The 19,314-nt window shown below is 35.9% G+C and overlaps 1 protein-coding gene across 1 annotated transcript in view; it reads right to left on the bottom strand.

The window, feature by feature from the left end:
* Positions 1–19,314, bottom strand: part of Atg5 (autophagy protein 5) — a 298,800-nt gene that overhangs the window by 66,435 nt on the left and 213,051 nt on the right. The gene's annotated exons all lie outside the window — the stretch shown is intronic.

Raw genomic sequence — 19,314 nt, forward strand, 5'->3', positions numbered from 1 at the left:
ATTAATTACTTAATTATTTCCATCGGGTTACTACTGTCTTGTTGTGCCTAACAAAAGAAATAAACCACCGAAAAATACTCGAAATTATTCCTTCTATTTTCGCATTATTCCCTGTTCAATAATATAAACATACATACGCTAGTGACATACTTACGTCGTTGTCGGTCTATTGCTTGTTATATACACACACACACATCACTTACATACATACCATTGCTATAGGCAGCGACAGCTAGCCTATTGAAAATATTTTTTTTTTCGTTTCTCTTCTGTTTGCGTGTACGCTACACACATCGGGTCGTTGGATTGGGGCTGGTTTACACGTTGGGTACAAAAGAGAAAATAGTTTGCATATTAAATTGCAGTGTGTGTATATATAAAAATAAATACATTTTTGGACATTTTCGTTTATCGTACACCCTACAGTCCGCATTTACGTTAGTATTAATCGGTTTGAAAAAAATTATTATTTTATTGTAATTGGGCATAAAAATAGTAATTTTTTGCCGTTTGTAATAATTTTTGGTGTCGTAAACAAATATTTCAAGCCTAGTTATTGAATATTTTGATATAAATATCATATATTTATATATAAGTTTTTGAATTTTTTCGAAATATTTTTGCTTTTGTCGTTATTTTATACACTTTTTTGAAAAATTTTCGAAATTGTTAAAGGGAAAAAGTTGGATTTTCATTTGTTATCGAACATTTTCGGCGATTTTTGTTGATTTTTCCTAACTTTTCGTAAATTTTACGATTTTTGGTAGATTTTTTTGTGAAAAATCTTGGAAATTCTTGTTGGATTTGGAAAGATATTGGATCTTTTCGCGAGAATTTAAACTTTTTTCGATTATTTGATTTGGAATTTTTCTCTTTTATTGTTTTTTGTCGCATTTTCTGCTTGAAAAGCTTGGGGTTTTGCTTTTTTCGTTATAGTTGAAGTCTTCGTGTGATTCTAAAGAAAATCTTTACAAAATGCCTTTCACTCCTCTTAACGATTTTACCCGAGTTTCGGATAATTTGGTAAAATGTTGTGCCAAAATTAAATACGCGAAAGAAGAAGACTTAGATTTCTTTATCTTAGAAGTTAAAAGTACCGAGTTGGTAAAAAATTGGTCCAAGGTCGAAAGTTCTTTTGATAACTGTTTAGAGTATCTGAAATCGGCTGAGGATACAACTGCGGAAGACATTGGTGTTTTCGATGGAAAATACGCGGTTGTTTATGAACTTTTTATGGAATGTCAGGCTATTATTAATAAATATTTAAATAAATTTCGGCGGTCTCGAAAATCGTCCTTGAGCTCTTACAGCAGTGGTTCGTTAAAGCAGGATCCTTCCAATATTTCTAAGGATGAGCCGAGTTTGTCTGCCACTCCAAGGGAATTCTCGAGAAACGATCCCGGTTTAAATAACACGAATTCGGCTACTCACACTGTTGGAAGTGTGTGTACTCAGGCTTCTAGCTCCCCAATATCAGGTATTGGGAATTCTAGGGATAACTCGAGTTTTGATATTGATCCGCCAAATTTAGACTTTGTCCATAATTTAGCTTTGCATCCATGCGATATTCCCGTTTTCGAAGGTGACTTTCTCTCGTGGCCTACTTTTAGAAACTTATTTAGCACGGTCTATATTACCAATTCTAGATTGTCGGATATTGAGCGTCTTTGCCATTTGTCGCAAAAAACTAGTGGGGAAGCTTGTGAAATTGTTTCTAAATTCCCTTTGACTCACCGTAGCTTCAGTCTAGCATGGAATGCATACGCCATTTGCCTGTTTTGAGATAATCGCATTTTAATGTTTTGCGTCACAACTGTATGGAGCTGGCTAAAGCAAATATTTATATTTTTGACTTGAAATATTAGTAACAGTGTATAGAAAATATTTGCAAAAATTTCGAGGAATATGTATTGGAATATAAAAGTTATAGAGATTTTTATAAAAAAATAATTTTTGTCGATTTGTTCCATATCTGCACTTATGACACAAATGTGAAATATTGTAAATCACATGGAACAAAGTGACAAAAAAAAATTTCATCTTTGCCACAATAAATTAAATACTTCTAAATCGAAAATTGAAATTCTGAGTTTTGAAATGTGTTTTTAAACTTGTAAGTTTTTAAAATATTAATTTCATAACTGAAAAAAGTTTATGTTTTCCTGTCGAGGCGTGGATATCTCGGAAACTAGAGCTGATAGGGTAAAGCCGACTAGAAATTCAGGAAGATCATACCGGAAAACCCTACAAACCACGTGTATCTCAAAAAGTCAAAAATGGCGTATGGAACACTTAAGCATGACACCAACGTTATGACAATCCTCGTTTGTTAATTCATAGTCAGTTCAAAGTATTATTTTCGCTTCCGGTACTTGAAATCGAGGCGTGTTCGGGTCTCAAACAAATCCAACGTGGTATTAATGGTTGTTTGTCTGCAATGTCCATTTACGACGTTAGTACGGAAAATTGGGATCCGTTCTTGGTCTTTATTTGTCTTCAAAGGCTCCCAAAATTAACACAAACTTTGTGGGAGCAAAGTGTTAAAGACAAAAATTCTATTTCGTTGTGGAAAGATCTCGATAGTTTTCTAACTGAGCGAATTCAGACGCTCATGTGTCTTCACGACATGAGAGGAAATGATTCGGTTAAAAAGTCTAACGTAAAAAATCTTCACTCGTATATGACTAATACGAATTCTTCTCGTTCTCCAAAAGTGTCGCAGAAAAATGATTGCATTCTTTGTCCCCAGCAGTTCCACTCGCTTTTTGAATGTCCTCTATTCAAAAATATGTCTGTCTCGGCTAGGTTTTCCACTGTGAAACGTCGTAGATTGTGTGCGAATTATTTGCGTAGTGAGCATGAAGTGAAAAATTGCACTAGTCTACGTCGGTGTTCGAAATGTAATCGAAGTCATCACACATTGTTGCACCGTAGCGACTCGTCGCCAAACAGTTCGACCTCAAGTGTTTCCTCGGTCAGTAGGAACACCTCACCTCCCTCCAACACTCAACCCGTCGATCCTCCTCGTCCATCCACATCTTCTGCAGCTCGTCCTTCCAACCCTCCACCTCTCGAAACTTTTCGCCCCTCCACATCCTCGGCATCTGTAGCTCGTCAGGTCTTTAATACATCACAGAATAAGTCGGTTCTGATGGGAACAGCGATGGTCAATATAATGCATGGTGGCATTTCCTATCCAGCTAGGGCTTTAGTAGACTCCGCCTCTGAATCCTCTTTTCTATCATGAGCGATTGCAGAATAGGTTGAAACTTCCGGTAGGTCATCGAATGCGGTTATTTCGGGTGTGAATTTTGCAATTTCGGCAAATTCACAAAAAGTTTGTCGCATAAAAATTGGAAGCCCTTGTGATCTCTCGGTGTTACTAGAAACTCGTGCTTTGGTATTGCCGTCAATTTCTGGTAACTTGCCATCGTTTACTGTTTCATCTGATTTCAGAGCTCAAATGCGAAGTATTCGTCTGGCAGATGCTAATTTGTTCCATTCACGTGCAGACTTGTATCCAAAAATCTTGTTAGATGGTTGTCAATCATTTTTGTCAGGAACTTTGATTGCCCAAAATTCTGTGTTTGGATGGCTAGTCACTGGACCGATTCCATCGTCGAGAATTCAAAATTGATCAAATTGTTTGAGACGATACTCTCTTTTTCGCATCTATTATCGTGTTATCGCTCCCCTAAAATCGGGTTCACTCCCTCGGCTAGTTTTCAGTGCACTTTTAACGTCAGAACTTTGGAAATTATTGTTAAGGAAATCGACTTGGAATTTCGCTGTTGAACGGATTCTACAATTGTGTTGTCGTGGCTAAGTTGGTACATTCTGGTTTTCTCTTCGACTAGATTCGTGGCGAATGGAATTCCTTTGGTGGCTTGGGCCGAGATGGCTCTGCCTAGACAAGTCGGATTGGTCTATTCGAGATCTCGCTCCGCTTGGGTCTAAAATTTAAATACGTTCGGTTCGATATTACTTATCGTACTTTTCGACTGACTTAGAAGAGGTGCTGGAAAAGTTTCGTCACTCAGGAAAGCACGTCGTTGTTGTCCCTTCTTGATATTTTCGGACATTGGTACGAATTTTGTGGGTTCTTCTCGTGATCTAAGTCAAAATTTTCTTCATTTCGTTGGGGATTCAAATGATCGTGTCTCCTCTACATTCGCAGCTCAGGGCCTTACTTGGCATTTCATTCCAGCAGGCGTTCCACATATGGGTGGACTCTGGGAGGCTGGATTGAAAAGTTTTAAGCAACACTTTCGACAACAGGTTCGAAACGTTCGGCTTACATTTGAAGAATTGGCCACCGTATTAGTTCGAATCGCGTCCTCTGCGCTTATCTCAGATAGTCTTGATGGGCTGGTAGCTGGTGTTAGGTCATTTGTGTTAGGTCATTTGTTTATATGTGCTCATTTATCGCTCATCCTGGACATGTCGTAATTGACGAACCGTTATCGCTTGAGAATCGGTTTCATAATGTTCAAGATCAAGTACATTTACTTTTGTGTACCGGATGTTAGTACGGTAAGCGCGTTGTGAAGCGGCTCATTTGTACTCTTTTGAACTCGGGGTAACATATTAATTTTTTCGTGGTAAAATGAACGCTTCATCTGAATCCGTCACTGCGGGTTCTATTGAAGATGGAGATCTATCGAAATCCGTCACTGCGGATTTTAGTAAAAAAAATAGTTGACATCTGAATCTGTAACTACGGGTTCTTCGTTATCGACCTCGAACGCGAATTTCGTACCTTCCAGGTCGGAATCCATAACTGTGGGTTCCACTAGGACCTTGGCGTCTTCGTGCTATTCACACCATGTTCATATGGGGAATGAGAGCGTACGTCCGTTACTGCGGACGATTCGTACACGCCTCATAAACATGGTTATCGGCTATGTAATTTGAATTTGCTCACAAATACACTGTACCACTAGCATATATGATCTAGCATATATTATTACTTGTTATTGTATTTACTTATCGATATGTGTTACAACATTAATAATGTTGCAAGGTCGGCGCCAATGTTTAAGTAAGAATTAATATATTCCAGTTTAATTTGCATTGTTTGGAAATGCTCGCTTTTCGCTTTACTTTCATTGTGTTTGATTCACTCCATCGTTAGAAAACTGCCTACTCCTTTTTTGTTAGAACATTCATCTGTCATCTAAGAGTTTTCTTACGAGTGTTGTTTTTGCGCCTACGCGACCTTTTGGCATTATTATTGACACTTCGTTTTCGATCGCCATCCGTAACACAGGTAATCTGTTCGCCTTGCTAATTGTCCCTTTAGTTTATTTATAATTATTTATTATTTACTCAATTATTTATCGAATCAGAAACTAAAACGTTCGAGTTTTTATTTCTCTTTTTCCAAACACAATATCGGCGCCTTTACACAGTCATATGGCAAAAAATTACCAAAAACATTTGTATTCATTTGTAAGTTTATTAGCGCAAAAAACACCAATAATCCATATTTAACGCCAACCGCAATAATGGTGATTGCTTCTTTTATTTATACAATTTAAAATTGAGCGTTAAGAATAAAAATACCATTTACCAATAACAATTTGCTACACGAAAAATATGCTGGGGGTCTTACGTATTAATTCTGTTTTGTTGGAGTCTACGGACGACGAAAATGCCTTTGGTTTCTTAGGGTCACTTAATTTTTTGATTTTAAAGGGTGTCCCAACTAGAACGAAATTTTTAAATTTTAAATAAAACACAGATATTTAAGAAATCTTGAAGCTTTATTATATCGTAAAGTAGACAGAATAAGGTTATGTATGGAACAAGATATCGTGCAGATGGCCGCCGCGGCTTTGCTGGCACACACGCGATCTTTTAATGAAATTTTCAATGACCGTTTTGCATAAATGCTAATCATTAGTGCAGCGTCCAATTTCCTCTTTTTAGGCTTGAGTCGTCGTCGGCTTATTCGCGTAAACCATCGACTTCAAAAAACACAAGATATGCGGCCAGTTCTGGTCTCCAAAATGCGAAATAACACGACCGGGAAATTACTTATGCAGCAATTGAATTGTTTCTCTGGCTGTATGACATATGGCACCTTCTTGTTTAAACCACATGCCCTCCAAATTCATTTCTTCAATTCTAGGCAAGAAAAAACTGGTTATCATTTCACGATACTGAACACCATTGACTGTTTGCGCTTGACCTGCCTCATTTTCATAAAAAAGGTCCGAATCAAAAACCACACTACACAGTGCCACGTTGAGGATGCATTTGCTTCTCGTGAGTCACTCGAGGATTTTCCTCACCCCAAATGCGACAATTCTGCCTACTGACGAAGCCATCAAGATGGGAATGGGCCTCGTCACTGAAGATGATTTTATCGGCAAAATCAGCATTCTCATGTTGTCTATCCAATGCCAATGAGAATGCGTCGTTCATTCGTGTAGCGCTCCATTTTTACTAACCTCGTACCTTCTACTAGCAAACAATAACAATTGTTCAAATGTCAAACAATGACATTTAAAAATTGAGTTCTAGTTGGGACACCCTTTATAAAGGAAATGTAGAGAAAACGGGGTTTCTTCAATTTTCAACATTAAATGGGCAGAACTTTTTTTCACAACGGACTTCCAGTGTTATTTTTTTCTTTAAAAGGGGACATGATATCTTGTTCCGTTATTGGTACACTTGTATGGGGGCTATTATAAAACGAGGATCTATTTATGTCCATAATTTTTGGTTGAGAAGTTTCTCGATCAATGGAACCATAAATGCTAAATTACCAGTCCGATTATGAATATCAACTCCCCGTGAGTTTTCTCACTTTTTCCTTAAGTTGAAAGGGCAGAAAGACAAAACTCATGGTGAGTTTAGATTCATAATCACCCTGTATAGCTCATTCGGTCTGAAAATGCCAATTTATTGCTAATTCGGTTCGAAAATGTACCTAAAAAGTAAACATACTCGAAAATACCCGGGAGGTACCATTATATGGAGACTTCTCCAAACCAAAACGTGGACCGATATAGTCCATCTTCGAACTTGACCAGCCCGCAAAACATATCTTTCCCAAATTTCAGCGTTCAATCTCTATTTTGTGGATGCTAGAGCATTTACCACATAAGGACGGACTGAAAAAAAGGAATAGTATAAATAAATTAACCATTTTTTGTATAAATAATAACTATTATTTAGAATATAAGATTATACTAGAATATTTACATTTAGGTTTTTTTTTATATTTACAAATATTGTTATAAAAACTATTGTGTATTGTAGTATCTACTGAATAAAAAATTAATCAATAAATAAAGAAAAACTAAGATAAAAGTAAAGTTAATGAAAATTCTAGATAAATTATTGGCGGCCACCTTCCAACATTAATGCTGACACGATAAAGAATTATTAAGACTATGTTATAAGATTGACATACTAATTAATGGTGGACAGCATTATACACTAGCGGTCATCTGAATAGGTTTGAATTTTTTTCTTTTTATATGTTAAGGCATCTTCTGATGTGTTCGTATTGCATATCCATACTATTTAGTTTTTGAGAGTCCTATACTATGCCAACATTCCCAAGAAAAAACTTGACGGTGTTGCCATATTTTCGGAAAATATCCCAATTATAATAAAAAATCATCAGAATAGGTTTGAATCAAATAAAATTGAAAAAGTTGTACTACCCAAGCAAATATTGCGCAGTTTTTTGGTTTAGTTTAGTAAAATGGAACATTCTGATAAATCCCACAAAAAATTTGACCCGCATTATTTGGAACGTGGGTTCAATTCTCAACATGGAAAAATTACCAAGAACTTTCAGATAAAATCAAGAAATATTCAAACAAAAACGTTTTATAAACTAGCTTTAAATGACTTTTTGAGTTCGTTAGATTTCTTCGGAGCTTCGAAAAGTGTCTGAAAGCAAATACCAAGTGTAGCCATATTATTAGGATCGATAAAATAGAAAGGTCATTGAAAATAGTTGGTATTTCAGCTCAAGTTTAATTTTTTAACTATCCTTGCAGTACAAATTTAAGTATTATCATGCTCACAAATCCACCATAGTTGACCACATGTATCATAAATGTTTGAAAATGGTTCTGGAAGAATGTTTCTTCGACGGCAATAAAGAAGAAAATTGTAATTCAAATTTAAGTCAAAGGGGCATGATATCACCGACTTTTATAGTGCTGTATAACCTCAGTAGTCCATTCTTTTGTACTTATTCGTGTTTGTTTTATGACTTGTGAACAGAAAAAAACTGTTTGACCTGACTATATAGGTATTACAGCACTATAAAAGTCGGTGATATCATGCCCTTTGACTTAAATTTGAATTACAATTTTCTACTTTATTGTCGTCGAAGAAACATTCTTCCAGACCAATTTTCGAACATTTAGGATACATGTGGTCACCTATGGTGGATTTGTGAGCATGATAATACTTAAATTTGTACTGCAAGGATAGTTAAAAAATGAAACTTGAACTAAAATACCAACTATTTTCAATGATCTTTCTATTTTATCGATCCTAATAATATGGCTACACTTGGTATTTGCTTTCAGACAATTTTCGAAGCTCAGAAGAGATCTAACGAACTCAAAAAGTCATTTAAAGCTAGTTTATAAAACGTTTTTGTTTGAATATTTCTTGATTTTATCTGAAAGTTCTTGGTAACTTTTCCATGTTGAGAATTGAACCCACGTTCCAAATAATGCGGGTCAAATTTTTTGTAGGATTTATCAGAATCTTCCATTTTACTAAACTAAACCAAAAAACAGCGCAATATTTGCTTGGGTAGTACAACTTTTTCAATTTTTTTTTGATTCAAACCTATTCTGATGATCGCAAAAATTGGGCACTTTTTTGTACATTTTTTATTATAATTGGGATATTTTCCGAAAATATGGCAACACCGTCAAGTTTTTTCTTGGGAATGTTGGCATAGTATAAAATAGTATGGATATGCAATACGAACACATCAGAAGATACCTTAACATATAAAAAGAAAAAAATTCAAACCTATTCAGATGACCGCTAGTGTATGTGAGCATTTTAAAAACAATTCAATTTTTTTATTTTTTTTTCATATTCAAGATACATAGAGCTTAGTTTAGCATACACCCGACAATATCCATCTATATATGGTATAATGTGAAACAGGCAAGTCCGACAAAACTTGTACACATATACATCTGGACCGATAACTAAGGCAATACGCCCTGCACGCATTTCCGATCGCACATTACTCGAAATAGTCACAGCATGACGATAGAAACACTAGTCCGCGAGCTCGCATTCTTATAGATGAAGGCTCACAGTGCGGGAAGAAATGAACCACGGCCTAGATACTACTTGTGAATGTCGATTTAGTGGCTCCTAAAAGATATATTATCGATACAAATTGGTAGTGACGAAAAAATATATTTTTTTATTTTGCTTTTTATTTTTCTTTGCTATTATTATTCTTTTAATTTGTATTTTTTATTATTATAATTATTTTTCCAACGTACATATGTTTTTAAAGAACTTTTCTTTTTGAAGTTGTCACCTAATTTAATTATGTAATTTTAAAATGTTAAGTTGACTGGCCTGGGAATCAAACCCGGGACATTAAGAGTACAAAGCGAACATGTGTACCACTGCGCCACCGTGTCATATAAGCATCGGGTAGACTAATGGCTTATATCAATTCAGGTTTGCACACTTCATAAATGAATGTAAACAATCAGTAGTGTCTGCATAAGCGATAGAAAGTGTCTGCATAGGCGATAGAAAGTGTCTGCACTCGCGATAGTCGTACGCCGTAAGGATTGTTTGTGTAAACAATCAATAATCGCATTTCCATATTTTTCGCTGACACTATGTAGTTATTCAAGACGATCAAACTGCACTGCAATAAAATTGTTTTTATAAAATGCTAAAGTGTCGTACTTTTACAGAAAATAAGAGTCGATTACGATTGCTTTTTGTAGATAGAGTGAGTAACTCACTTCCAAATGCTAGCAGTGCGGCTAGGTTTGTAGAATAATGGATCTGTCAAAGAAAATCCAATGAACACGTCGTTGATACATACATCGACGTTACAGCAATACGACAAAATCGGACGCCGTCAAGATCCGATGTGGGTAGACTCTAATTGTCTACCATCGTCTCACATATTTGGCTTTGCATATACTGAGCGAACAGGGCACACTAGCCTGTCACTATTAATATTAACCACCAGACTTGGTGATAAAATTGCCACCAATTGAAGGGACGGGTTATGGATAGACGAACTTACTGGATATCCAATAGTTCTGCCATCTACGGACTACCGCTCGGACAAGACATTGAAACATGATACGGACGAGGACTGGAACTTTGACGAAAACGGGATGAGAATGTTTGGGTGTCGCTGCTACTTTTCCAATCATCATGCAATAAGAAGTGACCTCCACACTCATGACAGACTTTGATACTACGAAATTCCCAATCTTGGTAGACCCTATGTTTTGCAATGGTTTGGACCCGTAGCTCTAGTGGCATTGCTCCTTACACGAACGAAGGGAGTGTCGATGATTGCATTTGCTGCAACTATATTTGTGAGGAATCTGATCACTCAAAAAGACTCACAGTGGCTCGGAATCGCTTTTTTCCCTGGTCAAGAGGAATTCGATGTCAAAGTTAAAAATTTAAATTTTTTTACATATTTTGATCAAAATATGAGAGTTTTTTTCATATCCTCTAACTAGTTAAAAGAGGTCAAACCCCGATAATCAAACTGAACGATTTTTTTTTTTTTTTTTTTGAATTTAAAATTTTTCCAGAATTGAAAAAATACTCTGGGGTTTTATAAAACTCCTATAAAAACTCATATATTAAAAAAATTTCCATTTGTGTGAAAAATCTATAATTTATATGGGAAACGGTATCGAAAAACACTCTTTTTTACCCATGTTATTTCAAAAAAATAAAAATATGTTATTTGTTTTCTTCTTTCCTTAGTTTCAATATGTTTACTATCAAATCCCATAAAGAAATTAACCCCCTGTTCATGTATGTCGACCGAAAGGTTTCTTGCGCTTCCGAAGTGGAAAAAAAATAATTTTCTGTTCATGTAAACACCTTCGAAACGAAAATCTATGCGACCGGCAAGCCATACGAAATAACACGTAAACGTACACTTTTCCATATAAATTTGGGTTTATGTATTTCGAAAGGACTTTCTTTTGTAGAAAGAGAATGTCAAAATCACTCACTTGCTTTGTAGCTGTTGAGTAGTACGTAAACTCGCGAATAACACCGAAAATCTTGAAATAAATTTATGCAACACATTCTTGAAACAAAATAAAATTTTTGTAGACACGTTTTAAAGGCCGTTTCATTCATTACTTTGAAGAAAACAATCAAATAAAATAATTCAAAATACCGACACATTTTATTTTCTCATAAAAAAAAACAAAACACACATATTCCAATGTTTGTATGTATATGTGGATTTTGTTTTTATTTCTCATTTGGCTCTCAATTATGGAACATAGTTGTACAAATGTACATTCAAATTAGTAGTATTTCGCATAGGATACGTAACGGCAGTCGCACGATAGTTTGCGAAATACACGAACGCCTTTTTAGACGGAAGTGAGTGACTGCATTCCTTTCGTACAAGTTTTCGTGCGACATACATGAACAGGCTGTAACAATTGGTGACAACAAAAAATGGGGGTGCTGGCCAGAAAAATCGATTTCTTAACCACTGTGCGACGGCAGTGATGGACAAATATCCCGATTCGCTTGTGCCAAAAATGCAAAAATATTTGAAAACACCAAGAATGGACGTTCCAAGAAACTTGATACCCGAACCAAAGATAAATTGTTGGAAACAATTTATTTCTCCCAGAATGGATTGCGTGAAAGTAAAATCAAATATAAACACAAACGGAATCAACTTGTGATTTTGAACAGAAAAATTTCTCTTTTTATTAAAAAGAGTAGGAAGTAAGAATGATGGAAATCGATGCTTACCGAATTGTACAAAGATTGAATAGCAAGTGATTTGTTGTTGAACAAATTAAGTAAGAAAAGCCCGAGAAAGCACAGACGACAAAAGGCATACATGTATGTATAGGTGAGTGGTAGTATGATGGAGTATTAATGCAGATAATGTCAAAGAGTTGCCAGAAGCCAAAAAAGGACATCTATGACATATGACTTTGACATTAACATCACCGCCCACCTTACAGTCTGGCTGCAATGAAAGAAAAGACAGAAATTTCATGTCGTGTGCACTTTTGCGGATTACAATGGAATATGGAGGTAGTTGAAGTTATTGAAGTTTGTGTTTCGTTCATAGAGTAGAAGTTATAACAATTAGTGCAATTTTTTATTACAATTCAGAATAAATGAAGTAGTTGATGTCTCAGAAGAGAGACAGATTATTTCAGAATAAAAATAATGATGTTTCGGAATAGAAACGAATTACTTCAGAATAGAAGTAACTATAATAACAGCAGGACTGGAACTACGTTGACTATGGTTCCTTGGAACAGATTATATATCAGCGCCAATGATGATGTCCATGAAGGAGTACCCAAAGAATCTGGAATCGTCAATGTACAAGTTCTGGAAGTGCCCTTGGTCGTCTCCGGTATTGTCGCCGCAGGAGTCTTCAATGCGACAAACGGAAACAACGGGTGACGGCTTTGGCAGATGCGGCAAGAATATGCCGGATTCTGGCTCTCTGGAACATGCGATTGATTTACACTGAATGGCTAGATCTGCTGGACATATTGCTCCACCAGACGTAGCAGGGACGAATATAATGGATTGTTGTAGTTTGGACATTAGAACGAATATAACGGAAAGTTATAGATTGGATATCAGAACGAATAAATAGTATCGGCAGAAATTTTTAGTTTTGGGCGGATATTATGACGAGTTTCGTGATGGGCCGGGTTATAGTTCCCCGTTGGGCAACTACATCCGCGACTCGTACACGTCCGTCTGAACCCATATACACTTTCGAAACGCGGCCCAGACGACACGCGTTCGGTGGAAGATTGCCATCGGTGACGACTACTAAAGAATCGACGAGAACAAAAAGTTTGGTGAATAGCTTAAAGTTTTTTCCAATGATTTAGAATGGAAATGGAAGAATGTTCCCCGACGGATCAAAAGGAACCAGAATAGGAGTCTCAATAGAAAAATTATCTGGAGTTAAGGCCGCAGAATAAGGTGTAGTGCGTCACCATCACATTATGTTGCCATGCATTTTGAAGTTCAATATATTGATTTGTTGAGTTGGTCAGCGCCACAGCGAGTTCATTGTATTCATGTTTTGTTTCGCCGCTCACTCATATGTAGGGCAAAGCTTTAGAGTTCCAATAGTAAAGTTCTAAAATATGAATATGAGTGCAAGACTCAAATGCATGACCCCATACATATATGGAATAATACATACACACAGACATACATACACTGATGCAATAGTAACGATATTGAACTGTTCTCCTATTGGTTGGGAGTTACTCAATATCGAGTGATATGTGAATCTTAAAGAATAAGAACACAATGTTAGATTTAAGAATTTTTTATATAAAAGGAGATCAAAAAATAAAGAAGTTAGACTTGTTCCTGACTTGGACTTGGTTCACATGAGCAAAAGAAAACACAAAAACAGCTGTTTTAACTTATGTTACATGGCGATCCTGCTTTATAATCAGCAAGAATTCCTGCGTTTTAATCCGCAGAAAAAAAGGAGATCCTGCGTCAACTCGCAGATAAAATCTTTTTTGGAACACAATAACGTCAGAAGAAACTGCCATACCAATGAGCGCAGTTAAAAAAAATAACAGTTATAAAATATTGATCCGCGAAAAGATTTTTATAAACATTGATATGTTTAAAATACTGATTGAAGTAGAGACCTTTAAAAATATTTCTAAAAGGACCAAAAAAAGCCCAGTCATGATCCATAGTTTGAAAGTATTTCAGATAAAAATAACAAAAATGTTGACCACGACACGTATGTCAATTTTTACAAAACATGGTGAATATTTCTTTAAAGAAAATGTCTAGTTCAAATTGGATGCATCTTGTGTTTAATATTTTCTTCACCAAACCAAAAATTAAAAAAAATATTTTTTCCGCAAGGGCACCTTCAAAAAAGTGATATATCTCATAAACGCAAAAAGTTTTGACTTTTACTTCGAATTATACCGCGAATTTTGAATATTGTTACGAATGTAACTGATAGGGTTAAGTTAATTTTGTTGAATTTCCGTTAATATAAAAATTTGAATTGTAACGTAAAGTTTTATCACGCAGCCACTTTATTTAAGCAACAACAACTACCATGTAGAATTTTCTTAATCATTCCAGTTCTTACTTTTCATGTTATTGATGTGCTTTTGTTTTAATTTTTTTGCCATAATCATGCAATTATCGCTTATTGCTATCTTTTGTATTTGTTTCCATTTGTTGTGATTTCTTTATGTTTGTTTTGTAATTACGTAATTGTTGTGCTTGTCCACTTGTATTGATCTTCGGCCATGTATGCGAGTGTGGTTGTTCGCTTGGTGCGAATGTGCGTCTGTGTGTTCGTTGCACAGCTTCGAGGTGTTACGAGATCTTTTCTGGAGAGTTCCCGAACAGGGAGATTTTGGGATAAATACAGGTGGGATCAGCAACGGCGAGTTAGTTGTGTTTTAAAGAAGAAATAAAGGAAAGCTTTGTGTTTAGTAATTATAATCGGTTCCGAATAAGTGTAATAAAGCAAATAAAGCATTGTAGAAACGTAATCTGAAACGAACCTTTTTATTTGGTACAAATCTTATCGGTGAATAAAACAACGTCTACACGCAGATTTGTTAAATCTAATTCCGTAACCATTGGTGTCGGAAGTGAGATTGCGATAATCCTACAATGAAGTTTAAGGAACTGCGGGTGGAAGACTTGAAGAAGGAGCTCAGTTAATGGGAGTTGTCATCTACAGGCAACAAGGCTGAACTACAAAAACGCCTGTTGGAAGAGTTCGAGCGCCGTGGAATGGATATCGACGCATATGAGTTCGACAGTAAGGATCAAGTCGAGCTATCGGAAAGGGGCGAATCCAGCGTTGAGGAAGTTTCGTCGGTAGCTGCCAGGGGTGACGATTTGAAATTAATGATGGCTATGATAATGGAAATGAAGAAGAAGAGCGATGAAACTTCCAGACTTATGATGGAAATGAAAGCAGAAAATTGTAGAATGATGATAGAAAATTCCAGTAAAATGTTGGAAGAGATGTCTAGAAAGAATGAAGAGAATTCCAGTAAATTGTTAGAAGAGATGTCTAGAAAGAATGAAGAGAATTCCAGTAAAATTAAACGTTAACGAGAAACTCGAGAACATCACGCTGGTGATTGAAAAGAGAGTAGAAAACGTAGAGGTACAAGTTAAAGAGATGGATAAGAAGATTCAGTCTGTTAATGAGAAATTTCTGGCTCAAAATGAGAAGATTCAGGGCATAGAAAAGAAAATGTCGGAACTGGAAATCAAAGGTGGTCCAGTGAGAGCCCTTCATAACACTCTAAAAATCAAGCCTCCTGTGTTGGACGGGTCTACATCCTTTAATGTGTTTAAATTACAGTTTGAAACAGTGTCTGAGATTCTAGGAACGAGGCTGTATCACTCATTATGGCATTGCAGGGCGTGCTGCTGATGTAATACAGACTATTCCTGCAGCTTCTAGAAACAGCTATGGACATATAAATGCTGTAAGTACGATGGTGAACATAAGCAATAAATACATCTACTTAATGGAATTAAGGGGAAGAGTACAGAAGACAAACGAAGCATTACAGGACTTCGCAACGGAACCGTATGAAAATCGAAACATTTGTGAATGGTATACGTAACCCACGAGATCAAGTGTGCAACGTAAAATCGTCATTTGCTGAAACCATGTCGTTTGCTCTTTCACAAGAGACGGCAAGAATAGTTACCAAGCCCCAGACCTACAAGATCCGCGAACTGGACACCGAGTGCGATGAACCCAATGAACGAGATCGAGGCTGCATTGAAGCGGGTATTAGAAGGAATTAATACGGCAGCACCAACTAAGTGTTACATTTGCGACAAAGTGGGTCATATTGCACGTGAATGTAGAGCGAAGCGCAAACGATCAAAGTCATCGTCACCACCTCCGAAAAGAAAGTAAAATTAAATTAAAATTAAATCAAGCCAGTCCAGCGGGGACCCACTATTTCCATAGCGATAGTACAACAGAAAAACCACAACCTTACAACTGGTTACATCAATGGCGACGGGAAAGATAACGGCACTAATGGAGTCAGACTGCACACAGCAATAGGGGAGCCCGCGGCAGTACATGGAAAGATAACCACGAGGCTAACTATTGCCAATAAATCAAAAACGAGTTTATAGTGGCTGATATCGTAGGCGAAGTTATAATAGGCGCAGATTTTATAATTGCCTTTGGTCTTAATCTGGATATGAAAGAACGTGTAATGACCTTGTATAACGTCGAAATTCCATTAAATGTTGGCTACGGTGAAAACACACCCGATGGGCCAAGTGGAGGACATCTTGGTATAAAAAGACTGCTGAAAAGATAAAGCAGAGGTTCTACTGGGTCGGCTGTCAGACATCTATTGCCGACTGGATTGCCAATTGTGAGAGGTGTATAAGAGCTAAAGGTCCAACCCGGAAAAGTCGAGGCTACATGCAGCATTTGCTCCATTTGCAAGAATCGCAATGGATGTGGCTAGACCGTTCCCAATAAGCGACTCCGGGAACCGGTATGTATTGGTGGTCATGGACTACTTCAGCAAATGGGCCGAGGTTCATGCCATCCCAAACCAGGAAGCCAAGACAATAGTGGATGTGTTTAGCAAGAACTGGATTTTTCGCTATGGTGTGCCATCCGAGGTTCATTCCGATCAAGGAACAAATTTTGAGTCAGCGATTTCCAAAAAAAGGTGTAACACCTACGGAATCAAGAAAACCAGGACAACGCCTCTACATCCACAATCAGATGACATGGTGCAAAAATTTAATGGCACCCTGGAAGAGCATCTGTGGAAGGTGACAGCTAGCGGTCAAAGAGACTGGGATGAGCATATTCCAAAATTCCTACTGGCCTACAGATCGGTCATTCATGACGCCACATCTCGAACCCCAGCCAAAGTTCCACAACGAAAAAAAGGATTATGCCCCAAACTACAAACGCACTGGGAAGGCCCCTACAAGGTAGTCACGAAAATAAATGACATAACGTAAAGTTTTATTACGCAGCTACTTTATTTTAGCAACAACAACTACAATGTAGAATTATCTTCATCATTCCAGTTCTTACTTTACATGTTATTGATGTGCTTTTGTTTTCATTTGTTTGCCATAATCATGCAATTATCGCTTAGTTTGCTATCTTTTGTATTTGTTTCCATTTGTTGTGCTTTCTTTTCTGGAGAGTTCCCGAACAGGGAGATTTTGGGATAAATACAGGTGGGATCAGCGACGACGAGTTAGTTGTGTTTTAAAGAAGAAATAAAGGAAAGCTTTGTGTTTGGTAATTACTGTCGGTTCCGAATAAGTGTAATAAAGCAAATAAAGCATTTTAGAAACGTAATCTGAATCGAACCCTGTTTTATTTGGTACAAATCGTATCGGGGAATAAAACAACGTCTAAACGGTGATTAGTTAAATCTAATTCCGTAACAATGTTTTTGAAAACAAATTGGCTATCTCTATAATTTGACATGTTCTTTCTTCAAATCAAATTATAAAACTCGCTTTAGTAGAACAAAAATCGACTTTTTGTCTAAAACCCTGTCCAAATTACCTATAGTGCAATGCCATGATAAAGAAAACTTGTTGACCACATATAATGCGATATGTCCGTCTGTTGTAAGGTATGCGGCGCCAGTATGGTTCGCGATGAAATTGCAATGAAAAGCACTGTGAGTTTTTGTTGATTTTTTAGGCGGTGATGAAAAATCAACAAATTATTGTACAATTTATGGAAATGCGTAATTTCAAACACAAATTATTGCAAAAATAGTAGTTTCAACAGAATATTCTTGAAATTAAATACAATCTGTCTTATTTCAAACACAAAGTGTTGCAAAAACTGCAACTGCAACAGAGTGAGCTTAAAACTAAACACAAATAGTAGCAAATTTGTTTTCGAGGCGGATGAAAAATTTTGAAGATATTCAGCCCAATCATGAAAATTCTTGCGGAATTCAACTCCCGCGGAATAAATTTTTCTCGAGAAAAAATTCCTCCAATCATGAATAACTAAAGAGCTATAATCATTAAATTTGGCAGAACTGAAGGGCCTTTTTTACCATGTGTGCCCTAATGGTTGTGAAAACAAAGAGAAAATGTTGGGTGTTTATGTTTTTAGACAAAATAAACAAATTTAATCAAATAAACTACACTTCTATACACCAAAGACGTTCAGAAGATTTTACTTATTATGAAAAACATCAAATAAGATTGGAAAACTCCAAGGAAACACAGTGCATTGAGCTATGGAACTGTTACTGTCATGAATTTGTTAAAAACGAGTACTTTAAATAAAAATATGGCAAAAAATTAAAGAATCTGAACTTTGAAATAAAAATAAATGAAAATATGCATTTATCCAGTGCTTTTCAATAATAACGAACCGATGTTCTGTATGTGAAAAATTCCCCCATCCCATCGTTGATCGGTACAAAAAGTTGAAAGTGACTGATTTTGCAGACTAATGATATTTTGTAAAATATGTTCAATTCTTAATAAATTTTCAACCACAAATTGAAGATTTTAGTACAAAACCACAACAAAATGGGTTTTTTGCATGTTTTGTACAATGTTTGTGACAGCAGACAAGTGAAAAGAAAAAAAATTCCGCACGGAATTTTCTTTGTGATTGTGCTGATTGTTTTTGTTTAATAAATCAAAATAAAATAAGAAGTAAATAAAAAAAGTCAGTAAACAAATTTGTTAAAAAGTTCTTAAGAGCCAAAAAAAGATGTGTATTAATGTGTAAAATAATTTTTAATGTTATAAATAATTTTAATTATCATAAAAGTAGAGAATTCTTCAACCGGATTGCATATATAACTAAATAAATATATACTTTTATTAGTGTTATACATATTACATTAATGAAATAAATGAAATAAGTTATGTTTTTATATAAATAAAACTATTTTTTTTTCTCCGTAATAAAAATGTAGTTTTTATTAACACGTTCAAGACTTATGTATACCTTTGGATACATCTGCTTACACTTACATATAAAAGTGCATAAAATTACAATAATTTGTGTCTAAAATTAAAACT

This window comes from Musca autumnalis, unplaced genomic scaffold (assembly GCF_047663935.1).
Source record: "Musca autumnalis isolate F117 unplaced genomic scaffold, ASM4766393v1 scaffold_3, whole genome shotgun sequence".
NCBI lineage: Eukaryota > Metazoa > Arthropoda > Insecta > Diptera > Muscidae > Musca > Musca autumnalis.